Raw genomic sequence first — 26,507 nt, 5'->3', positions numbered from 1 at the left:
GCTTCACTCTTCCTACTTCCTTCTTAAACGTCCCGAAAACCAACACTGGGGGTTCACTCCTCCTGCTTCCTCCTTACATATCCCCAACAACAAAATTGGTGATTTACTCTTCCTGCTTTCTCCCTAAATGTTCGCAACAACAACAGTGGGACATGACTCAGCCTGCTTCCTTCTTACTAATCCCCAGGAACAACAGTGATGTATGACTCAGCCTGATTCTTCAATACATGTCCCGAACAACAACATTGGGGCTTAACTCCTACAGCTTCCTGCTTACATGTCCCAAACAACAACACCAAGGCTTTACTCATCCTGCTTCCTCTTTACATGTCCCAAACATCCATGGGACCAGACTTAGACTGCTGCCTCTTCATACATCAGCACCAACATTAAAAGGGGTTCATCTTTCCTGATTCTTCCTTACATGTCCCTAACAACACAATGCATTCACTCCTCTTCCTTCCTCCTTGTTCATCCCAATCAACAACAGTGGGACCTTACTTAGCCTGCTTCCTACCTTCCCCAAAACCTTTGCTGGGGCTTCACTCCTCCTGTTTCCTCTTTACATGCCCCCCATCAACAACACTGGTGCTTCACGCCTCCTTCTTCCTTCTTACATGACTCCAACAAAAACAAAGAGATTTAATTCCTCCTTTTTCCTCCTTTCACATCCCCATCAACAACATTGGGGCTTCACTCCTCCTCCTTTCTCCTTACATATCCCCAACAAAGACAGTGGAACCTTACTCAGCTTGCTTGCTCTTTACATGTCCCCAGCAATAACACTTCAGATTCACTCCTCATGCTTCCTTCATACATGTCCCCAACAATATGGGGACATCACTCCACTTCCTTCTCTTACATCGCCATCAACAACAGTGGGACCTGACTCAGCCTGCTTCCTCCTTACACTCCCCGAACAAAAACACTGGCGCTTCACTTCTCCTGCTTCCTCCTTACATGTCTCCAATAACTACAGTAGGACCTGACAGCCTGCTTTCTCCTGAAAATGTCCCCTACAACACTGAGACTTCACTCCTTCTGCTTCCTCTTTACATGTCCATAACACCAACTGTGTGACTTGCCTCCACCTACTTCCTTCTTACTGGTCCCTAGCAACAATACTGGGGCTTCACTCCTCCTGCTTCCTCCTTACATGTCTGCAACAACAACTTTAGGACCTGACTCAGCTTGCTTCCTCCTTACAAATCCCCAGCAAAAACACTGGGGCTTCACTCCTCCTCATTCCTCTTTGCAATCCTCAACAACAATGAGACATGTCTCAGCCTGCTTCCTTCTTACACATCCCCAATAACAACACTGGGGTTTCAATCCTCCAGCTTTCTCCTTATACATTCCCAACCAGAACCACTCCAGGAGAGAGGGGGTACCAGCATGGCCATTTGGCTAGGACCTACAATGTTCAAGGGACCTATTTTTGTTGGGAAACATTTTTTAAAAAGCTAAATATATCTATTTCTAACATGTATAAATACAAATTTCAATTGTAATTGAAGAATTTGCTAACAAAAAAGCTCGTATAGCCTTCTTAAATAAATAAAAATATTTGGGAAATTTAGAAAACAATTTCTCTTATTAGGTATCACATCAGAAACTTACATAGGGATCTAATTTTCTTAGCTGGCACGGGCCTAATTCCTGCTCTCTCTAGCCCTGGCCAGAACATTGAAGTTTCACTCTTCCTACTTCCTCCTTTCATATCCCCAACAACTACAGTGGGGCCTGACTCAGTCTGCTTCCTCCTTACACGCCCCCAACAACACTGGGGCTTCACTCCACCTGCTTCATCCTTACACATCCCCATCAACAACAGTGAGACTTGACTCAGCCTGCTTCCTCCTTACATGTCTCCAAGAATAAGAGTGGGATTTGACTCAGCCTACTTCATCCTTACACGTCCCCAGCAACAACTTTGGGCTTCACTCCTCTTGCTTCCTCCTTGCAATGTCCCCAGTAACAACAGTGGGACCTGATTTAGCTTGTTCATCCTTAAACATCAACAACAACACTAAGCCTTCACTCCTCCTATTTCCTTTTTACATGTCCCTAACAACAACATTGGTGATTTATTCCTCCTGTTTCCCCTTTTAAATGTCCCCTAGCAACAACAACAACAACAGTGGACATGACTCAGCCTGCTTCCTCCTTACACATCCCCAATAACAACCACAGTGGACCTGACTCAGCCTGTTTTTCCTTACCCATCCCCACCAGCACTGGGGCTTTACTGCTTTTGCTTCCTCTTTATACATCCCCAACAGCAATAGTGTTAACTGACTTATCCTGCATCTGCCTTAAATATCCCCAATAACACTGGGGCTTTGCTTGTCTTCTTCATCCTTAACATCCCCAACAACAACAGTGGAAGCCTGGTTCCTTCTTACACCTCTCCAATAATAACACTGGGGCTTTACTCATCCTGCTTCCTCCGTATATGTCCCCAACAACACTGGGTCCTGACACTACAGGGCTCTGATAGCACATTGAGCAGCTGCCCTGTACTGCTATATCCAAATCCTACAACACAAGAGTCTTGCAGCAGATCCAGCATCAACTTTCTTGTGCCATATCCCAGCACCTCCACAGGGATTTTCTAGATCCTGCCTTTTCCTGCCATATTCTAAGCACCACCACTGGGATACAACTCTAGTGATATTCTCGATCCTTTTACACCCTAGCTCAGAGCTTTCCAAAGTGTGTATTGCGACACATTAGTGTGTTGCCTGCAGTGTGCAGGTGTGTTGCCCAGTCTGCAGGGCCAGCAGAAGCAGGGAACTACAGCAGGAAGATCTTATCTCACCATGGCCCGAAGAAAAGAGTCACGTTCACTCCTCCTACTTCCTGCCTGTGCAGCCCCGGAAGAAAGACGTTGCTGGAGCCGCGAGGGCAGGAAGGAGAAGGAGCATCTGCTGCGTACAGAAGAAGAGCATTAATGGGCCGCTGCGGATCCCACATCGCAGCGGCCCAAGAAGAGGAGGAAACCCGATAGCAGGGCCGCTGCGGATCCCACGTCACGGCCAGAGAAGATCAGGGCCGTTGGAGAGCTCACATCACCACGGCCCGAAGAAAAAAGTCACGTCTAAACGTGCAGGTGCTCCTCCTCCTTCCTTCTCGCGTGGACCTGGAAGAAAAATGTCACCGGAGCTGTGTGGGCAGGAAGGAGGAGGAGCATCAGCCACGTGCAGAAGAGGAGCAGCGTTGTTGCAGCGGGCTGAGAAGAGGAGGAGGCCCGGTAGCAGGGTCGCCACTGCAGATCGTCCCAAGAAGATCAGGGCCGCCGCAGAGCCCATCCTGCAGCGACCCGTGAAGAGGAGGCCCCGAGGTAAGAGAGAGGCTGAGGGCCCAGAGATTGTGTGTATGAGATGAGTTGAGAGATTGTGTGCGTGTATGAGATGAGTTGAGAGATTGTGTGTCTGTGTGTGAGAGTGAGTTGAGAGACTGTGTGTGGGAGTGAGGACCTGAATTTTGCAGAGACAGCATGTGAGAGCCTGTGTGTGTGAGAGAGAGTCAGCATGTGACAGTGAGAGCCTGTGCTTGAGCAAGACAGCATGTGGGAGTGAGAGAGAGCCTAGGTGTGTGAGTCAGACAGCATGTGCAAGAGAGAGACTGTGTATGAATGATTGTATGAGAGAGAGCATATGAGAGTGAGAACCTGACTGTGTGTTTGAGGGAAGAAGATAGATGGAGAGAAAAGAAATAGAAAAAAAGACAATATGAAAGGAATTGGCAAAACAATAAGAAAGGGAAGGTGGAACAAAAAAGCCTGTGACCAACCCATTAGAAAATTAAGATCAGACAGCAAAGGTAAAAAAAAAATAAATAACTTTTTACTGATTGGCACATGTAATCTTTGGTAATGGTGCAAGTGTAGCACTTTCTCTATGCGGATCTCACAAAGTACGAGATCAACATGGAAGAAGTGGAAACCCACGGGGCCTGCACAGAGGAGGCAGCTGAATGGGTTTCGGTGCCAGTAGCAGCAATCAGCTCCTCCTCAATAGCCATGTGGCATCAGTGACAGTGGCAGCAGAGGAATGAGAGAGGCTCTGAAGTTGCTGGCAAAAGAAAGAGAGGGGGTCTGCCTTTAGTGTGTGCATGTGTATGAATGGGAGTCTGCCTGGGGGTGTATGTATGTGAATGCATGGGTGCCTGCCTGAGGGTGTGTCTGTGTATGAGAATGAATAGGTATCTTCCTCGGGTTTGTATGTGTGGGAATAGGTGCCTGCCTGTGTGTGGTATATGTGTGTGTGAGAATGAATTGGTGCCAGCCTGGGGGTCTGTGTGTGTGAGAATGAATGTGTGCATGCCTGGGGGATGGTGAGGGTGTGGTATGAAAATGAATGGGAGCTTGCCTGGGTGTGTTTGTGTGTATGTGAGGGAGCCAGAGAGAGTGAGAGCATGAGTGTGTATGAGAAAATCCAGGGGAGTAAGAGTTTGTGTGTGTGTGTGTGGGGGTGTGTGTGTGGAGGGGGAGAGAGTATCTTAGAGCCTGAGAGTGTGTCAGTGTCTGTGAGAGCGAGAGGTTATGGTGGGTATAAGAGCATTAATGTGTATGTATGTGACAGTGTATATGTGAGAGAGAATGGACATGTGTAGGGATGTGAATCGTTTTTTGACGATTTAAAAAAATCGTCAGATATTTTTTAAATCGTCAACAATCGTTAGAGTCGCGATACAATAGAAATTCCCCCGATTTATCGTGAAAAATCGTAAATCGGGGGAGGGTGGGGAAACTGGCACACCAAAACAACCCTAAAACCCACCCCAACCCTTTAAAACAAATCCCCTACCCTCCCGAACCCCCCCAAAATGTTTTAAATTACCTGGTGGTCCAGTGGGGGGGTCCCGGCGCGATCTCCTGCTCTCGGGCCATCGGCTGCGTTAATAAAAATGGCGCCAATGGCCCTTTGCCCTTACCATGTGACAGGGCAAAGGTAGCGCCGGCGCCATTTTGAATATTGGCAATACAGCCCGAGTGCAGGAGATCGCTCCCGGACCCCCGCTGGACCCCCAGGGACTTTTGGCCAGCATGGGGGGGGGGCCTCCTGACCCCCACAACCTGCCAAAAGTCCAGCGGGAGTCTGGGAGCGACCTCCTGCACTCAGGCCGTATTGCCAATATTCAAAATGGCGCCGGTGCTACGTTTGCCCTCACTATGTCATAGGGGCCGACGGTGGTTTTACTATTATAACTGATGCTTTATGTTTCTTGATTTTATTTGCTTTATGAGGAATGGTGGTTCTGTTTTTCCATTGTTAATACAGAGTCTGGCTTCTTGGGGTTTCCATTTCAGTTTTTGTCTAATTTGTGCTCCTTTATTCTCTATTTGGTGAGGGTCTGTCTCTGCTCTTTTATTTTCATTGCAACATGTTTTTTAAGGTTGAGTTCTGGGTCTATCCAAATTCCAAGATCTTTCACATGTTATTTTAGCTTGATGAGGTTGTTGTCTATGAGTATGGAATGATTCTGGTGGTCTCCAGAGTTGTGTCCCGGGCCTTGTGCGCGCCGCCGAGCCTATTCAACATAGGCTCAGCGCATGCAGGGGGAACTTGGGGCAGGTTTTCGGGGGGTATGCACTTATCTTACGCGCGTACCCCTTTGAAAATCTGCCCCACCGAGTTTAGGATTTCAATGTACTATCCTCAAGAACACCAAGATCAGGAAATATTTCTTCACGTAGTGGGTGATGGATGGATGCCTGGAATGCCTTTCCGGTAGAGATGGTGAGAACCAAACAGTAAACTAATTTAAAAAATGCTAGAGCTTGGGAGTGAAGAAAAGTGTGCATGGGAGTAACTTGCATAAAGTGGCAGTTATACCCTTAATCAATTAGCTTTCATGATTTTGATGCAATTGCAACGTCACTTTGTGCTTCAAAGGTGGGGGTAAAAGAGGAATTGGATGCTGTGTCCTGACTTTAATGGTCAGAAATACTGATGCACAGACATTAGGGAGAAAGTGCAGGATTGCTTCTATGGCCAAGTCCAAAACCAAAGCACGTTGAAGCATCCTTGTCTGAATTATAAAGGCTGCTCACCTCATAATAATGTCGTTAGCAGCAATTTTGTTATGGGTTTGGTAGTTGCTTAGTTTAAATAAGACTCGGGGGTAACCTGCATGGAGGGTCACTTACTACCCTAAGAAACTTGCTAGGCAGACTGGATGGACCATTTGCTCTTTTTCTATCATTATTACTATGTTACTATGCTACTATATTAAAGCATGGTGGAAGCTATTTGGTTTTCCGTAAACCTGTTTTAATCAATGGATTTCTATGATGGTATTTTGAAACAATATGAGAAAGTTATGATCTACAAATTGAGAGTCATACTACTTTTTATTAGAAGTAAAGTAGTCCAGACGTAGCATGCAGATTCGTAGATGGTTCCCTTTTTTATACACTAGCGATTGAGTGTGGGAATTTTTTCAGCTCTTTTTCATTTAGATTTTTTACAATTGTACATTGCCTTCTCCTGTCTGTGAACTTCATTTTTCAGATCCTCTTTCACAGTTAACTGAGCCCTCTCAAAAGCATGTCAACTTTATTGTGATTTATTGTGATATTTGGCTTTGCTTGGTAAGAAGCATTCTTACTTTTGCAAGTTAACACCAGGCTCAATTGGAATTAAATATGGCCCATTCATTAAAAAACATGGAAAGTGATCATATCACATTAGAATGAGTGCCATAATCCCTCATTTGCATATAACATTCTTTCATTTGCATGTGCAGACAAGGACAGTTTTGCATACTCACTCAAATGCCTTTTTCAAACCATTTTTGCAAGCATGATAAGGCCTTTTTGGATCAAACATTGTCTTTAGCATGAACATGAGGGTCTTAACATACATGCTAAATATTTTTACATGTGCTAATTAGACAGAAAATACCCACTTAATACAAGAAGTTATGTCAGTAGATTGACTGAATCCACAGAAGTGGATTTTCAGTTGACTGAAAATCTATGAATCCTTTCACAACATTGCACTTTTAGCTTCATTAAAAAGAGGTATTCCAAGGACTTATTTAAGGCATGGCTGGAAACTATAAATATATATATTTAAGTTTCAAAAATGTACATGTGTAGTAGGCATGCCACTAACACAATGTAATTGTGTAGTAGGCATGCCACTAATACAATCACTCAATATCACATACGGATACACCACATATATTTTACCCATGTAATCAACTACCTTTTGCTTTAAAAATATCTGGATTTGTATAGCCTGAAAAGTACACATATACTTTTGTACTTAAATGCAATTTTGAATATTTACCCTGAAGTGGATGTATCTGATTGTTGCTCAGGAATTTAACACAACAAAATAGTTGTGCAAAATATAGAGAACATTTGTGACTTTCTACTGCCTGCTCTTCATTTCTAAGGAAGAAACACATTGCCATAGAAAAGGTATGCACCTGTGACTCACAGAAAGAACAAACACTTCAAATTCTATGCAACCAAAAATGAGGTTGGGAACACAGCAGCAGCAACAAAGCCGAAACAGCTAATCCATCCTTAACACATGACAGAAAATCATTGCTAGATCAATTAGAAGCTGTGAGGCAATTGGTCTCTCTAGAGAATTAGAACAAAGTGATAAAGTTCATTTGCTCAATGTATAAGAATAGTTGCATACAATTAAAACTACAGTTTCAATATGAGCATAATTTGTCAAAGTAAGAGTATCCAGTTAAAGAAAATATGTATAGTTACTATCTGACTTGGCAATTATCAATTCATTATTGTTATAATGTTGTAGCTTTCAATAACTTTAAAAGAAGAAACTATAAATACAGAATGCAATATTCAAAGCTGTTTCCCCAAGAAAACATATTTGCCTGTGTAAATTGGCCTGTTTGAAATTTGCCTCTCTCAAGATACCTAAGACCGTGCTTTCCAACCTAGTCCTTGGGGCACGCCTAGTCAGTCAGATTTTCAGGATATCGACCACAAATATGCATGAGATATATTCATACATGCAAATCTATCTCATGCATATTCATGTTTCCTGAAAACCTAACTGGTTTGGTGTGCCCAAAGGAATGGGTTGACAAGCACTGATCTAAGGCATACAAATCGGGATCCCAATGGGCATGTTTTTAATCTCATTCAAAAGAGGCATTTCCGGAGGGTGTAAAAATAGTGACATCAAATCTCTACAGTACTTTCTCTTCCTTTCCTCCACTATCATGAAGAAGAAAGTGCAAAATCCATGGGAACATTTGTCCTTTGGTATACCTGTGTAAATGAATTCTCAAAACCAAAACTGCCTGCATAGTTTTCTTTGAAAATTGCCTACCAGGTCTACGATTACATTGCTTTTAAGAATGTTACAGAAAATTGCTACTACAATGTCACTGTAACTGATTTTTCAAAATATAAATCACACATTTTCAAGCTGGGTTTATCCCCTGCCCCAATTCCTATGCAAGTAATATCCAACGGATCCTCACCAAGTGAGTACAATACACTATCCACAATAAATTCACCCAGTGTTTATTCTTGTATTAAATTCCAAAAGGTGATTTCCTATGTCCCCATAGAGCAACCTTAATGTTATAATCAATCGTTATTATATGTTATAAAATAATTAAGGGTGATGGGTGATTGTTTCATATATTTAAAGTCACCATCCCGGTGCCATGTTAATGCTGTAATCATTAACAACCAACCACCATCCTGATTTTAATCAAACGAAAAGTTTTTATTTTATTTTATTTTATTTTATTTATTTATTTTTTTATTTTATTCTAAAATTGCAATAATGGGACACAGGGATTCCCGAGTCTCTATATGCTAGTTTTCAACTATATAATCTAGACTTCTCTCTGTGACTAGCACTTTTAAATGTTTATACTCAAGCCGTCCAGTTACCGCCGCTGTTACTTAGCTTATAAGAATGTCTATCATACTCCCAACTTGTGCAAGTTTCGACGAAATGTCTTCCTCAGGGTGTATTCATTCTCTTATAACGGTACTCTCTCTCCGACACTTTATTTCCACATTTTGCGGTGCTCCATTAAGCCTCCGTTGCCCTTCACTCTCCTGACGGCGTTTTGTGCCATCAGGAGAGTTTTGTGCCGTCAGGAGAGTGAAGGGCAACGGAGGCTTAATGGAGCCCCGCAAAATGTGGAAATAAAGTGTCGGAGAGAGTACCGTTATAAGAGAATGAATACACCCTGAGGAAGACATTTCGTCGAAACTTGCGCAAGTCGGGAGTATGATAGACATTCTTATAAGCTAAGTAACAGCGGTGGTAACTGGACGGCTTGAGTATAAACATTTAAAAGTGCTAGTCACAGAGAGAAGTCTAGATCATATAGTTGAATACTAGCATATAGAGACTCGGGGAATCCCTGTGTCCCATTATTGCAATTTTACAATAAAATAAAAAAAAATTAAATTAAAAAAAAATAAAAATAAAATAAAATAAAAACTTTTCATTTGATTAAAATCAGGATGGTGGTTGGTTGTTAATGATTACAGCATTAACATGGCACCGGGATGGTGACTTTAAATATATGAAACAATCACCCATCACCCTTAATTATTTTATAACATATAATAACGATTGATTATAACATTAAGGTAGCTCTATGGGGACATAGGAAACCACTTCCTATGCAGGCACAGAGGCTTACTCGGAGGGTCATGGGAAAGAGCAGGTCCCATGCTTCCTGGGAAATTACATCATGGAGAAGAAATGGGGAAAATCAATCCCCCCCCCCTTTCTATTATTGTTGGGCTATGTATTTATTTATTTATTTGAAAACTTTTATATACCGGTATTAGTATGCAAACATCATACCGGTTCACATTGTAACTAAAGGCAGAAATTACAATCAACAGGGAGGGGAAAACAAGGAGGATTATACATAGAGCAGGGGGCATAGAAATTAAAGCATTAAAACTGTAACGAGCTATTTAGAGGAATATATACAAGTTTAGGCAGATTATTTACAAGAGTTGAGGCTGTAGTGAGAGAAAGCCTGGTGTTTTCCTTTAATTGTACTATGGTTATTTTATTATTTCCTTGCTTTTATGGCTCTCATACTTTTTCTGTGCAAAGCTTGTGCTTTGTATATTATTTAAAACTTTGATACATATTTTTTAAAAAAGCAAGTCTTTACTGGTCATGTATAGCAGGAAAAACATAATCCATAGAAGCATACCAAACAGTTCAGGAAAATAAAATCCAAAAGCATGAATAAATGTATTCAGCCTCTCATATTAGCACAAGGCTGCACACTCTAGCAGATAAGCTTTCTGAGGAAGGAACCTCTTTTCTTGGTGATCTCTAGTACCTATTTCTGGATGCATCCTTCTCTCTTTCTCTCTAATGTCTCTCATGTCTCATGTTCAGATGAACCTTCAGCAGATTATTTTTGCAAGTCAGCAACTCTTCAGGACCTTCCTATGTCAGGCAGTTTTCCCTTTGACTAACACAAAGAACAATCTTCTTCCTCCAACTTCTGATATATTCCCCTTGGACAAACGAGGAAAATGGATTTAAACTTCTCATCCTTGAGACTACTTCTTATCTTCACCAAACTCTCAGGAATCTCTCTAAGACCAAGCACCAGATTTAAGATTACAGTGCCTATAGGCAAAGGATTTGGGATAGGGGGATTTTCCCCTGGAAATCAGAGAGTAGAGAGGGAGTCCTAATGTAATGGGCACCTTCAGCATAAGGTGCCCTAAGCATGTGCCTATGTTGCCTATGCTAAATCCAGTTTTACCAATGCTGGGACCCAGTACAAAGGTTGGCTCCTAATGCTGGGGTTTCAGCCCAGGAACAGTCACATGCCTAGTAGGGATGTGAAGAGGGATGCCATATGTTGCATTCGGGATACGTATTCGTCTGGGGGCAACTACGTTGCATACGTCCTTATGGCTCCCCGATACGGTTTTACGTCTAATCCTATTCGGTACCCGACTAAAATTAAATTTACTACATCCCCCCACCCTCCTGAACCCGCCCAAGACTTACCAAAACTCTCTGGTGGTCCAGCGGGGGGTCCAGGACCCATCCCCTGCACTCTCACACCCTCGAACCAGTTTCAAAATGGCGCCGATAGCCTTTGACCTACCATGTCACAGGGGCTACCGGCGCTATTGGTCAGCTGCTGTCACATGGCCATTGGCACCATCTTGTGCTCCTACCATGTGACAGGGGCTGACCAATGGCACCGGTAGCCCCTGTGACATAGTAAGGGCAAGGCTATTGGCGCCATTTTGATTCCTGGCACCAGACGGCACGAGTGCAGGAGATCGCTCCCAGACCCCCGCTGGACTCCCAGGGACTTTTGGCCAGCTTGGGGGGGGGGGCCTCCTGACCCCCACAAGACTTGCCAAAAGTCCAGCGGGGGTCCGGAATGACCTCCTGCTCTCGGGCCATATTGCCAGTATTCAAAATGGCACCGGCGCTACCTTTGCCCTCACTATGTCACAGGGGCCGACGGTCAGCCCCTGTGACATAGTGAGGGCAAAGGCTAGCGGCTGCCAATACTCAAAATGGCGCCGGTGCTAGCCTTCACCCTCACTAGACAGGTTGAGAGTCTGACACGCTTCCTAAAGCTAAGAACATCTGGGAATCAACCCTCCTAGCTATTAACCAACTCCTATCCAACATTCACCTTGCCCTTAACACGGCAAAAACCGAGATAATGCTCATCTCCACACAAAATCAGCTTTTCTCCCCACAAAATCAGCCTACTAACCTCCCCCTACTTCGCCCCCAATCTCTACCATTCCCGTTCTCCCAACAGGTATGAGATCTAGGTGTCATGCTAGACAGCCAATTCAACCTCAAGGAATTCATTAACCCCACCCTGAAAGAATGCTTCTTTAAATTACACACCTTAAAGATGTGAATCGGTTACTTACTCTTTCAGATAATAGAAAGACTAGGGGGCACTCCATGAAGTTAGCAAGAGGCACATTTAAAACTAATCGGAGAAAGTTCTTTTTTACTCAACGCACAATTAAACTCTGGAATTTGTTGCCAGAGGATGTGGTTAGTGCAGTTAGTATAGCTGTGTTTAAAAAGGGATTGGATAAGTTCTTGGAGGAGAAGTCCATTACCTGCTATTAAGTTCACTTGGAGAATAGCCACTGCCATTGGCACGGAGGTTTTCTTCGGTCTGGGGTGGAGGGCAGGTGGTGTGCAGGCAGGTCAGTCACGCAACTTCCTGCTCCCTTTCCTCTCCCCCTTCTGGTGGGGAGGGGCACCCTGCTGTGAAAACAGCACAGTCTTCGCGGGCACCCAAGGCAGCAGAAGGCCTGAGCCCTGGCGCTGCTCTCTCTCTCCAGTGTCACTGCCGTGGTTCTTTTTAGTCTGGGGTGGAGGGCAGGTGGTGGGCAAGCAGGTCAGTCGCGTAACTTCCTGCTCCCTCTCCTCTCCCTTTTCCAGTGGGGGAGAGGTGCCCTGGCATAAAAACAGCATGGTCTTTGCAGGCTCCCATGGCCAGCAGAAAGCCTGAGCGCTGGTGCTGCTCTCTTTCTCCAGTGTCGTTGCTGCGGTTTTCTTTGGTCTGGGGTGGAGGGTGGTCAGTGGGCGGCAGGTCAGTTGTGTGACTTCCTGATCCCTCTCCTCTCCCCTTTCCAGTCAGGGAGGGGTGCCCTGGCATGAAAACAGCACAGTTTCCGTGGGCTCCCGGGGAGTTCTCTCTTCCAATTCAAACTTTTCCCACATTTAGAACATGGAAAAGTTTCTCCTGTGCATATTTTCTGTTGTGCTTGCATTTCTTCTTTCTAACTGAAGGTTTTGCTATAGCCTGTATTTATTTGTTCTCTCTCTTAAGTATCAGAACTCTCAAGGACAGGTGTTGTGTTAATGGAGTCACAGAATGGTTTAAAGTGAGGCAACCTCAGACCAGTTATTAGCCCAGAAATCAACCATACCCTTAAGAATCCTGATTGGTCCTTGGGAGGCTTAAAAGTGATTGCTGGGAAAGGCTCTCTATTTAGACAACTAGATGACTTAGGGCTGCAGATTAGAGCAAGATTGCAAGGTGATACATATGGGGCATGGCAGCTAGGCAGAGTGGCATCTATAGTTATCAGTTAAACTGTGCCTGCACCTGTTATTTTCTCAGTGTAGCCATAGACCTGAATGGGCCATATACCTGACTGGGAAACATAAACAAATTTTTTTCATTGGTGCTCACCCTGTATTCATTTTGGGATCCATAAATGAAATAAAAAGGGGCTCATTTGTTGCATTTTCCCATTTGTTTAAAATAAATGCACATTCCTAGACGTTTGCAGCTACATTTTCTTGCTAAAATAATTTCCTACTAGAAACATATTACATTTTTTGATTAGTTTGCATAAACTGTTCAATGGATTGAAAAACCAAACTGTTTTGAACAACTACAACATATTAAAAATGAACTAAAGTATATCAATTATCTTCCTAGAAAGAATTATAGGCAACACTTAGCAATGAGACACTAATTACATTTTAACTACTTTGTAACTATGGCCTACCTGCTGTGTAATTTTCATCATATTTGCACAATTATTTTCTAAAAGTGCAGTAAATCATAAAGCTGCAATTAGGCATTGGGTATAACATGATAAACCATAAAGGGGACAATTTTCAGCTTGCCTCAGAGCACCTAAGATCACTGTCCATAAAATCAGCAGGCAATCTTAGGAAATTTTCAAGTGTACCAAGTTGTAGTTTAAAATTATCCTCACCATTGCAGACAAAGTTTGGCGCTATACATATAGGCTTGCCTTTAATGCACCATTGCTAGGCAGCTAAGTATCTTCCCTAACCCTCCTTCCACCCCCACCCCACGCACACACTGATACCAGGAGCACTTCCAGGGCTACCCACTTTTTCAGCAGCTAAATTTTACTGTTCTGAGAGGGAAAGGACCTTCTCTATCAGGATCTAACTGCCTAATGTTGCTCATCTGGACTGTATTGCTTTATTTAGTGCTGAACTGTTTTGAGCTACTAGGGCTTCCATACTGCTGTGTATATATGTTCTTACTTGCTTCTTGTTTTTATATGAGCTGAGTTGCAATCTGCTTACAAGAAAGTTTTACCTGTTTTAGTGCTCTTATAAAGAAGAAACCTCTCTGACTTAATTTTCTTTAGAGAATATTATTTTATCTAACTCCATTGCACCACAAATCTCCAGCAAATAAATGGATTATGAGTCAAGGTAATAGAAAAGAAGAAAAAGGCAGAACTGATAAACATTAGGGGTGTGCATTCATTCCCTATGAATTGGGAATCCGCAACGTAAAGAGCCATATTCGTTGTATTCATGGGGAAGCAAAATGTATCGCGATTCCCCACGAATAAAACAAATCTTCACCAAATTATTTGGCCGCCTAAAGGAGCCAATTTAAACAAACCCCCCACCCTCCTGACCTCCCCAAGACTTACCAAAACTCCCTGGTGGTCCAGCGGGGGGTCCAGGAGCCATCCCCTGCACTCAAACCCTCAGCTGCCAGTTTCAAAATGGCGCCAATAGCCTTTGACCTACTATGTCACAGGGGCTACCGGTGCCATTGGTCAGCCCCTGTCACATGGCCATCGGCACCATCTTGTGCTCCTACCATGTGACAGGGGCTGACCAATGGCACCGGTAGCCCCTGTGACATAGTAAGGGCAAAGGCTATTGGCGCCATTTTGATTTCTGGCAGCCGATGGCCCGAGTGCAGGAGATCACTCCCGGACCCCCGCTGGACCAACAGGGACTTTTGGCAAGTCTTGCAGGACCCTCCTGACCCCCACAAGACTTGCCAAAAGTCCAGCGGGGGTCCGGGAGCAACCTCCTGCACTCAGGCCGTCGGTTGCCAGTATTCAAAATGGCGCCGATCGCCTTTGCCCTCACTATGTCACAGGGGCTGATCATTGGCCCCTGTGACATAGTGAGGGCGATCTCCTGCACTCGGGCCGTTGGCTACCAGTAATCAAAATGGCGCCAATATCCTTTGCCCTTACTATGTCACAGGGGCTACTGGTGCATGGCTACTGTCATGCTACTGTCACATGGCCATCAGCGCCATCTTGTGCTCCTACCATGTAACAGGGGCTGACCAATGGCACCGGTAGCCCCCGTGACATAGTAAGGGCAAAGGCTGTCGGTGCCATTTTGAAACCAGCAGCCGAGGGTGTGAGTGCAGGAGATGGCTCCCGGACCCCCCGCTGGACCACCAGGGAGTTCTGGTAAATCTTGGGGGGGGGGAGTCAGGAGGGTGAGGAGTTGTATTTAATTTAATTTTAGCGGGGAAACGAATAGAAATTGACGTATAAACGTATCGGGGGGCCCCCTTGCCGAATGCAACGTATCTGCCCCCTGACGAATATGAATCCCGAATGCAACGTATGGCGTCCCTCTGCACATCCTTAATAAACATATCCCACAGCCAGATCTGATTGAGATAAATTCCCAAACAAGAGAAAGGAAAGTAAAGTGAAAACCAGGTAAGCAAACTGCGGAGAGATAACTAGACAAAGGATTTTTTTTTGTTCCTTGCACAGATAATTTGCAGGAGTTATAGCCTAAAAAAATTCATGCCATTTTCATTTTTGTTTCAGGGGTGGGCCATTTTGGGTCTATCCCTGGATCAGATTTTTTTTCCCCATTTCATTAAAAGAAAACCCCAGAACCTTCTCCAACCCTTCCCATTCATTACAATATTGATCCACTGCACCAGGTAACCCCCCCCCACCCTAGCCCACCCTCCCAACCCCCTCCAGGACTCACCAAAATTGTCTGGTGTTCTAGTGGGGGTCCTGGGAGCAATCTCCCATTCCTGGACCAGCAGCTGCCATTACTCAAAATGGTGCCAGCCATCTTTTGCCCTTTCTTGTGGCAGGGGCTACTGGTGTCATTGGGCAGCCCCTGTCACATGATAGGAGCAAAGGTCTGGCCAACGACTTTTTGAAAATATGATGGGCATGTGTAAGCCCAACTTTTGCATGCATCCCTAATTTCAGCATTCACCAGACTTTTAAATTTCACCTTTGAGGGAATTTGGACAGCCATAAGAAATTCCATACTTGGTCCTTCAAGATTAACATTTGTCTCCTACAGTGACCAAGCCAGGTCACAAGTACTCACTAGGATCCCAAAGTAGAGCTTATATAATCTGATCTATCTTCCATAGCAGCTACTGGAAAGTAAAAAAAAAAAAATGGAGAAATAATCAGAATGTCATATACAGTATTTATAATTGTCTAGACATTAAGCACTTCAAAACCAGTAATATTATTAACCAGACTATGGCAAAAACATCTGGTAATGTAAAACACAAACAGAAGACATATTCTTAATAAGAAAAAGAAGAGCCTTAACATAAATACTTCCATATGGAAGAAAAAGGTATCTGCTACTACATACTTGCAGCATGTTGAATCATTGGATGAACACCACTGAACTTTCAGAGATCCAATTGAGAAGGCTAAAGTTACATCACTAGCAATTCAAGGACTCTCTCAAGCATACTATGGAATAGCCAGAAGTTTTGATATGTGCAACGTCTGAGCTGACGTCAGAAAAAGCCTGTCATGCACTTCTACTAGAAGAATAAAAAGGATTCTCCAGACATTGAATCAGCATATAGGGCCGGATTTTAATACCTACGCGCAGGCGTACATTTGTGCGCGCAACCCGGCACGCATAAATGTATGCCCAATTTTATAACATGCGCACACAGCCATGTGCATGTTATAAAATCTGGGGTCGGCACGCACAAGGGGGTGCACAATAGTGCACCTTGCACGAGCCCTTGGGGAGCCCCACTGGCTTTCCCCGTTCCTTCCAAGGCCGCTCCAAAATCGGAGTGACCTCGGAGAGAACTTTCCTTCCACCCCTCACCTTCTCCTCCCTTTCCCTATCTAACCCACGGCCCAGCCCTACCTAAACCCCTGCCTAACCTTTATTTTATAAGTTGTGCCTGCCTCTGGGCAGGTGTAGGATGTGCGCACCGGTCGATTGCCAGCGCACGATCCCCGAGCACAGCGGCAAAGGCCACAGTGCTGGAGGCCTCAACTCTGCCCGCGACCTGCCCCCCCCCCCCCCCCCCCGTGACCTGCCTCCCCGCCTTGCCCAGCCCCGCCCCCGCCCCCTGCCCGCCCATTCAGTAAAGCCCAGCACATAGGGATTTTAATATCCGCCCTATAGTGCATACAGACTTTGGAGAAATTTCAGAGAAAATGACAAAATAAAATTCTATCACTGAAAGAAATGTGTTCCTTTTGTATGGGATTGATGTTTTTCATCCAAAGGAAATAAAAATGCTTAAAATGCAAAAGGTTTTATCACTGCAGTTAACAGATATAAGAAAGATCGGAGCTGTCACTATATTTTAAGACTGTCGCTGCTCCGTCTTATGCAAACTGACAATTCACTAACAATTCACTAACAATTCACTTGGAAATCACTGAGTTTTCTTTCTTTTAGCCGCTCCGTTTTACTCAAGCTGGCTCAAGCTAGCTTTCCACTTGAGAGTCACAATTTTGTGCTTTGAGTAAAACGGAGCAGCGGCAGCTTGCATAATAAACGGAGCGGCGGCAGCTCTAATATAGAGCGACAGCCCCGTCCTCCTTTTTCACCGGCTAAAAGAAAGAAAACTCAGTGATTTCCAAGTGAATTGTTAGTGAATTGTCAGTTTGCATAAGACGGAGCAGCGACAGTCTTAAAATATAGAGACAGCTCCGATCTTTCTTATATCTGTTAACCGCAGTGATAATGTTGCGGTCTCGGTCGCCACGGTGGCGCCCGAGACCTTACCTTCTTCCCGGGTCCCGGGGAGCTGCCGCGTTCCGCGGCCTCAGGACCTCGGCCGCCGCTTCCCCCAGCCGTTTCGGTCCTCCGCGGGCCTGCAGGGCCTTCGGGCGCCATGCGCCGGCTCCCACGCTGCCGCTGGCGTGCTCTCGCGGCCAGCCCCGCCCCCAGGCGCGCGCGCGCGGCTGTCCTCCCGTTTTAAAGGGACCAGCGCGGGAAAACCCGGCTCCTCCCTTCTTTGACGTCAGACGCTGCAGGGCTATTTAAGCCCTGCAGTTCCTTCTCTTCTTTGCCTTGCAACGAGGTTCACTACTTCCGGTAGTTCTAAGTTGCGTTCCTGGATTGCCTGTTACCTGCCTGACTCCGCTCTGCCTGACTCCGCTTGCCTGCTACCTGCCTGACTCCGCTCTGCCTGACTCCGCTTGCCTGCTACCTGCTTTGACCACGGATTGCCTGACTCCGCTTGCCTGTTACCTGCCTGACTCCGCTCTGCCTGACTCCGCTTGCCTGCTACCTGCCTTGACCACGGATTGCCTGACTCCGCTTGCCTGTTACCTGCCTGACTCCGCTCTGCCTGACTCCGCTTGCCTGCTACCTGCCTTGACCACGGATTGCCTGACTCCGCTTGCCTGTTTCCTGCCTTGACTCCGGTTCGTAGTTTTGACCCTGCTTCTTCAGCCTGCCCTGACCTCGGTTCGTGACCCCGACTTCTGCTCGCTCGCTGCCTGCCCAGACTCCGGTCCGGATTCCACTCCTGGGTTTCTTCGTTCTCGCCTAAGTCCCAGCGGTCCGGGTCCCTACGGGCTCCTCCTGGGGGGACCTCGGGCTTCCAGGGCGAAGTCTCCTAAGTCCTAGCAACCCGGGCTCCCACAGCTCCTCTGGAGGAGTCTCGGGTTTCCAGGTGAAGATCCTATTGCCCAGTGGGAGTTCTGCCTACCGACTGTTCCCTCGGGCCAGTCGGCCCAAGGATCCACATCCGGATTGTCTCCAGCACAACAGTTTGCAAGGCCATGGATCCGGCAGACCTCGCCGGGCTACAGGCCATTCCGGGTTTGGCCCAGCGGTTGGTTCAGCAACAGCAAGTCCTGGATTCCTTGGCTGCTACAGTAGAGCGGCTGGCGTCTCGCATGGATACCGAGCCGCCCGTGCCCGTTCCAGTACCGGCACTTGTTCCTGCACCACTGGTAACTCTCCAGTCCCCTACGCAGCTCCCAGCGCCCTCTCGCTATGCCGGGGATGCCAAGGCATGTCGAGGGTTCTTAAATCAATGTTATGTGCGCTTTGCACTACTGCCTAACCAGTTTCCTACGGATGGCACCAAGGTGGCGTACATTTTTGCCCTTCTGGACGGACGGGCCCTGAATTGGGCTTCCCCCATGTGGGAGAATAATGATCCTGCACTGGGGGACTTGAATCGCTTTGTGGAAGAGTTCAAAGCGGCCTTTGATGAGCCAACACGACAGGCTTCCGCTACTTCAGAGTTACTTCAGCTCCGGCAAGGGTCACGGACCTTGGCGGACTACGCTTTGGATTTTCGCACCCTCGCCCACGAGGTAGGCTGGCAGGATGAGGCCCTCCGGGGGGTGTTCCTGGAGGGCTTAGCCGGTCGTATTAAGGACGAGCTAGCGGCTCGGGACCTGCCGGAGACCCTGAGTTCCCTGATTGACTTAGCAGGTCGAATTGATCGGCGTTTGCAGCAGAGGGCGAAAGAGGGGCGCCCTTTCCGACGTTCGACGTTTGTGACTCCCAGGTCCTCGAATTCAAGTTCAGGGTCGCGAGGACCTACATCTTCACCTGCAACTGTCTCTGACGAGCCCATGCAAGTGGGTCGTTCGTCTTTATCACCCGAGGAAAGGCAGCGACGCCGGGACTTAAGACTGTGCCTGTACTGTGGAGGAAAGGGCCACTACCTTGCCCAGTGTAAAGAACGGGCGGAAAACTCCCTCACCTAGGTGTAAGGGAGGAGTGTCCCCTAGGCTGCCTTAGTCCTGCTCCTCAATGTACTATACCAGTAACCTTGGAATATCCATAGAAACATAGAAACATAGAAACATAGAAATGACGGCAGAAGAAGACCGAATGGCCCATCCAGTCTGCCCAGCAAGCCTCACGCATTTTTTCTCTCATTCTTATCTGTTACTCTTAGCTCCTTGTTCTATTCCCCTTCCACCCCCACCATTAATGTAGAGAGCAGTGATGGAGCTGCATGCAAGTGAAATATCTAGCTTGATTAGTTAGGGGTAGTAGGGGCAGTAACCGCCGCGATAAGCAAGCTACACCCATGCTTATTTGTTTTACCTAGACTATGTTGTACAGCTCTTGTTGGTTTTTTTTTTTTCTTTCTTCTCCCCTGCTGTAGAAGCAGAGAGCCATGCTGGATATGCATTGAAAGTGAAGTATCAGGCACATTTGGTTGGGGTAGTAACCGCCGTAACAAGCCAGCTACTCCTCGCTTTGTGATTGCGAATCCTTTTTTTTCTTCACCCCTGTCGTTGAAGCTATGCAGGATATGCGTGAAGCATCAGGTTTTTTTTTTTTTTTTTTTTTTTCCCCCTGCCCTTGAAGCAGAGAGCTATGCTGGAAATGCGTGATGTATCAGTCTTTCTCCCATGCCGATGCAGGAGAGAACCATGCTGGATATGCATGGAAAGTGAAGTATCAGGCACATTTGGTTTGGGGTAGTAACTGCCGTAACAAGCCAGCTACTCCCCGCGTTTTGAGTGCGAACCCTTTTTCTTCTCCTTTGCCGTTGTAGCAGAGAGCTCTGCTGGATGTGTGAAGTATCAGTTATTCTTCTCCCCTGTCATTGAAGCAGAGAGCTATGCTGTATATGCATTGAAAGTGAAGTATCAGGCATATTTGGTTTGGGGTAGTAACCGCCGTAACAAGCCAGCTACTCCCCTCTTTATGAGTGCAAATCCTTTTTTCCATTACCTCTTGCTGTTGAAGCTTAGAGCGATGTAGGAGTCACAGTAAGCATGTGTATGTTTATTTAGTAAGGGTATTGTGTCAATAGCCATCATTCTGGCGAGTCACCCACTCTTCATTGGTGGCCTCTTGACTTTATGGATCCGCAGTGTTTATCCCACGCCCCTTTGAAGTCTTTCACAGTTCTGGTCTTCACCACTTCCTCCGGAAGGGCATTCCAGGCATCCACCACCCTCTCCGTGAAGAAATACTTCCTGACATTGGTTCTGAATCTTCCTCCCTGGAGCCTCAAATCGTGACCCCTGGTTCTGCTGATTATTTTCCTACGGAAGAGGTTTGTCGTTGTTTTTGGATCATTAAAACCTTTCAAGTATCTGAAAGTCTGTATCATATCACCTCTGCTCCTCCTCTCCTCCAGGGTGTACATATTTAGATTCTTCAATCTCTCCTCGTACGTCATCCTATGAAGATCCTCCACCTTCCTGGTCGCCCTTCTCTGTACCGCTTCCATCTTGTCTTTGTCTTTTTGTAGATACGGTCTCCAGAACTGAACACAGTACTCCAGGTGAGGCCTCACCAAGGACCTGTACAAGGGAATAATCACTTCCCTTTTCTTACTCGATATTCCTCTCTCTATGCAGCCCAGCATTCTTCTGGCTTTTGCTATCGCCTTGTCGCATTGTTTCGCTGTCTTCACATCATTAGACACTATCACCCCAAGGTCCCTCTCCTGCTCCGTGCTCGTCAGCCTTCCCCCCCCCATCGAGTACAGTTCATTCGGATTTCCACTCCCCATATGCATGACTTTGCACTTCTTGGCATTGAATCTCAGCTGCCATATCTTCGACCACTCTTCCAGTTTCCTTAGATCCCGTCTCATTCTCTCCACTCCTTCCGGCGTGTCCACTCTGTTGCAGATCTTAGTGTCATCCGCAAAAAGACAAACCTTACCTTCCTTCCTCACGCAAGCCCTAGTTGACTCCGGGGCTGGAGGCAACTTCATTACTAAAGAGTTGGTGCAACAGTTGAATCTCTCTACGCGACCTAGGACTCCTGCCTTGCGGATAACTTCCATTCAGGGTACTCCTTTATCAGGGTGCATCTCCACCGAGACCGTCCCGTTGATTTTGCAGACGGGCTTGTTACACACAGAGGAGATTTCCTTGCTAGTGTTGGAGAGAGCTGTACATCCGGTAGTTCTCGGGTTACCCTGGCTTCAGAAACACTCTCCTGTGATTCACTGGAAAGATTTTCAGATTATCCAGTGGAGTTCGGAGTGATTCCAATCTTGTCTCCAAGCGAAAAGATTCCAACGGATTCCGCTGGCCCACACCGTACCGGTATTACCGGCTCCGTATGCTGATTTTCAGGATGTCTTTTCCAAGGAAAAAGCGGAATTGTTACCGCAACACCGACCTTTTGACTGTGCAATAGAGTTGCTTCCAGGTACTACTCCCCCCCGGGGACGAGTTTATCCTTTGTCTCAGCCAGAGACCCGGGCCATGTCCGAATATATCTCCGAGAATCTGGCTAAGGGCTTCATACGCCCTTCCAAGTCTCCCGCCGGAGCAGGTTTCTTTTTTGTTGCCAAGAAGGACGGAGGCTTGCGGCCTTGCATTGATTACCGTGGCCTCAATGCTATCACCAAGAAGAACCGGTACCCGCTTCCCCTCATTCCGGAGTTGTTGGACAGACTCCAAGGAGCCCAAGTCTTCACTAAATTGGACCTCCGCGGCGCATATAATCTGGTTCGAATCCGCCCCGGGGACGAATGGAAGACGGCGTTCAACACCCGGGACGGCCATTATGAATATCTAGTAATGCCGTTTGGACTGTGCAAAGCTCCCGCTGTATTCCAGCACTTGATGAATGAGGTTCTGCGAGACTTATTGCATTCCTGTGTGATCGTCTATTTGGACGACGTTCTTATACACTCCCCGGATCTTGCTTCCCATCGGCAACATGTGAGACAAGTACTCCAGATTTTACGAGACCACCATTTGTATGCTAAGTTCGAAAAATGTCTCTTTTAACAAGAGTCATTACCCTTCCTCGGGTTTATAGTGTCTTCTATGGGTTTCCGGATGGACCCCAGCAAGGTATCCGCCATCAGGAAGTGGCCCCGACCTGAGGGGTTAAAAGCATTACAACGCTTTTTGGGGTTTGCTAACTTCTATAGACACTTTATTCCTCAGTACTCTCGCTTGGTGGCACCTTTAACCGCGCTTACTCGGAAAGGGGCAAACACTCGCCTTTGGCCTGAGGGAGCTTGTGAGGCTTTCGAACAATTGAAGAAGGCGTTCCTCCGGGATACCTGTTTACGTCACCCAGATCCAACACGGCCATTCTTTGTCGAGGTCGATGCCTCTAACATTGCCGTAGGAGCGGTCCTCTCACAAGTCTCTAACTCCGGACATCTCCTACCCTGCTCCTATTTTTCTAAGAAGTTCTCCTCAGCCGAGTGCAATTACGGTATTGGGGATAAGGAGTTGCTGGCTGTCAAACTTGCGCTGGAGGAATGGAGACAGTGGTTGGAGGGCTCTCTTCATCCGGTTACAATTTATACAGATCACAAGAACCTGGAGTTCCTTAATCAAGCCCAACGTCTTAATCCTCGACAAGCACGATGGTCCCTTTTCTTTAACCGTTTTAATTTCCTTCTGAAGTACCGACCCGCCTTGAAGAATGTACGGGCTGACGCGCTCTCCCGTTATGAACTTCAGGAGGAAAAGGAAGACCTCCCACAACACATTATTGATCCCGCTAAAATCCAGTTAGCTAGCACCACAGTCTCCACCCTAGGACGAGTGGTGGTTTCCCACAAAGACTGAAGAAGGGTGTTAGCTTGGGCCCATGACTCACTTTCAGGGGGTCACGCCGGCAGGAAGAGGACGCTCGACCTGCTTAGCCGCTATTACTGGTGGCCTCGAATGCGACAAGATGTCCGAGTATATGTTGACTCATGCCCAGTATGTGCCCGGCAAAAACCGCCTAGTGGTCGGCTCTGGGGCCTCCTGCAGCCGCTGCCTATTCCCGTGGAACCATGGTCCCACATAGCCACGGACTTTGTAGTGGATCTGCCCCCCTCGGAGGGTAATACGGTGATTTGGGTAACGGTAGACCGTTTTTCTAAGATGATTCGCCTGGTACCCTTGCCTAAGCTGCCCTCTGCACCTGAACTCGCACTCCTGTTCACTACACACGTCTTCCGGGTTCACGGTCTACCACAGAGTATCGTATCGGATCGAGGGCCACAGTTCACGGCTCGTTTTTGGCGTGCCCTTTGCAGAAAATTTGGGGTCCAATTAAATTTATCCACGGCCTTTCACCAACAGACTAATGGTCAGACGGAGCGCACGAACCGCACTCTTAAAACTTTCCTCCGCAGTTTTATCTCCGAAAAAGGGAATAACTGGACTTCTCTCCTGCCTTGGGCAGAGTTCGCCTACAACAACCATACCCATGCTGCCACAGGACAAACCCCTTTCCAGATTGTGTATGGACGTCATCCAAGGCCTCCTTTGCCGCTTCCTATTTCCATTCCATCGCCTGCTGCCTTAACCACAGCACGTCAAGTGCATCATCTCTGGAAGAGGATTCAACTCAAACTGAACACCGCAGCAAAGAGGTCCCAGCAGTATACCAACCGTCACCGACGACCAGCACCAGTTTTTCTGCCAGGTACCAAAGTGTGGTTAAGCACTCGGAACCTCCAACTACCTAACCGCTCTCGTAAGTTGGCTCCTCGATACTGCGGGCCCTTTCAGGTTGCGGAGCGCATTGGTACCGTTTCCTACAGACTGCGCCTCCCGTCTTCACTTCGCATTCATAACGTGTTTCACGTATCTTTGCTGAAACCGGTGGTACTGTCCCGGTACCATCATCCCTCCACAGATGCACTATCATCTCCTACGTCTACTGAGACTATGTATCAGGTACGAGAAGTCTTGGACGTTCGCTTCCATGCCCGTCGCTGGGAATACCTGCTGGCATGGGAGGGGTGTGGCTCCGAGGAGGACTCTTGGGAACCAGCTCGGAACATCTTGGACAAATCATTGCTCACTCAATTTCATCTGGACCATCCCGGGAAACCTGGCCCTCGGCGGAGGGGGCGTAAGAAGGGGGGTACTGTTGCGGTCTCGGTCGCCACGGTGGCGCCCGAGACCTTACCTTCTTCCCGGGTCCCGGGGAGCTGCCGCGTTCCGCGGCCTCAGGACCTCGGCCGCCGCTTCCCCCAGCCGTTTCGGTCCTCCGCGGGCCTGCAGGGCCTTCGGGCGCCATGCGCCGGCTCCCACGCTGCCGCTGGCATGCTCTCGCGGCCAGCCCCGCCCCCAGGCGCGCGCGCGCGGCTGACCTCCCGTTTTAAAGGGACCAGCGCGGGAAAACCCGGCTCCTCCCTTCTTTGACGTCAGACGCTGCAGGGCTATTTAAGCCCTGCAGTTCCTTCTCTTCTTTGCCTTGCAACGAGGTTCACTACTTCCGGTAGTTCTAAGTTGCGTTCCTGGATTGCCTGTTACCTGCCTGACTCCGCTCTGCCTGACTCCGCTTGCCTGCTACCTGCCTTGACCACGGATTGCCTGACTCCGCTTGCCTGTTACCTGCCTGACTCCGCTCTGCCTGACTCCGCTTGCCTGCTACCTGCCTTGACCACGGTTTGCCTGACTCCGCTTGCCTGTTTCCTGCCTTGACTCCGGTTCGTAGTTTTGACCCTGCTTCTTCAGCCTGCCCTGACCTCGGTTCGTGACCCCGACTTCTGCTCGCTCGCTGCCTGCCCAGACTCCGGTCCGGATTCCACTCCTGGGTTTCTTCGTTCTCGCCTAAGTCCCAGCGGTCCGGGTCCCTACGGGCTCCTCCTGGGGGGACCTCGGGCTTCCAGGGCGAAGTCTCCTAAGTCCTAGCAACCCGGGCTCCCACAGCTCCTCTGGAGGAGTCTCGGGTTTCCAGGTGAAGATCCTATTGCCCAGTGGGAGTTCTGCGTACCGACTGTTCCCTCGGGCCAGTCGGCCCAAGGATCCACATCCGGATTGTCTCCAGCACAACAGATAAAACGAGTTCTACACATAAGCTTGATACCACAAGCAAAAAAAAGCTGACTGTGTCCTACATTCACAAGAACGAGAATCAATGATTAAATTATTTTACAGTCTTAAAAAGTTAGACTGTCTAAAGTTTTGAATAAGCTACCGTGGCTACAAGTGAGCATTTTATGAGATTCCCGTTCATAAGAATTATAATTAAACCTAAGAATAAAAATAAACAAAAAGAAGAATAAATAACAAAAATTCAGTTTCCATACCTATGATGTTATTGGGTTAATTCAGGATTCTATTACATCATATTTATCAGTTTTTACAGTAGAGTAAAATGCAAAAGGGGCTAAATATTCTTTGAGCATGGAAAGGAATTAAAGAAAAAATAATTAGAGATCACAAAGAATCAAATAATCATCTAATGATGAAAACAGCAGTAGATCTACCAAGACACAATGACAATCCAAAAGCATTTAGATGGATAACTGAAAAGTTATCCATCTAAAAGGGTAGCCAGCTATATTTAAAGGTGGAAGGCGATTTGGGACATGCCAGTGTTAGCCTTACAAGTTATATGGCTACCATATATACTCGTGTATACGTCGAGGTTATTTTTGGGCCCCAAAATCAAGATTTATCTGTCACCTGTGCATAAGTCAAAGGCCAAGTAGTCTGTATTGCCACTGTTTGCTATAGGGCCTGCTGCTAACCTGTGGAGAGCTTGAAAGGGGCTCTTTCACATTGTGCCCACATGACTATTACAAGC

The sequence above is a fragment of the Rhinatrema bivittatum genome, chromosome 3 (genome assembly GCF_901001135.1).
Source record: "Rhinatrema bivittatum chromosome 3, aRhiBiv1.1, whole genome shotgun sequence".
In the NCBI taxonomy this organism is placed as follows: domain Eukaryota; kingdom Metazoa; phylum Chordata; class Amphibia; order Gymnophiona; family Rhinatrematidae; genus Rhinatrema; species Rhinatrema bivittatum.
The sequence above is the reverse complement of the archived record's forward strand: the minus strand, read 5'-3'. Positions refer to the sequence as shown.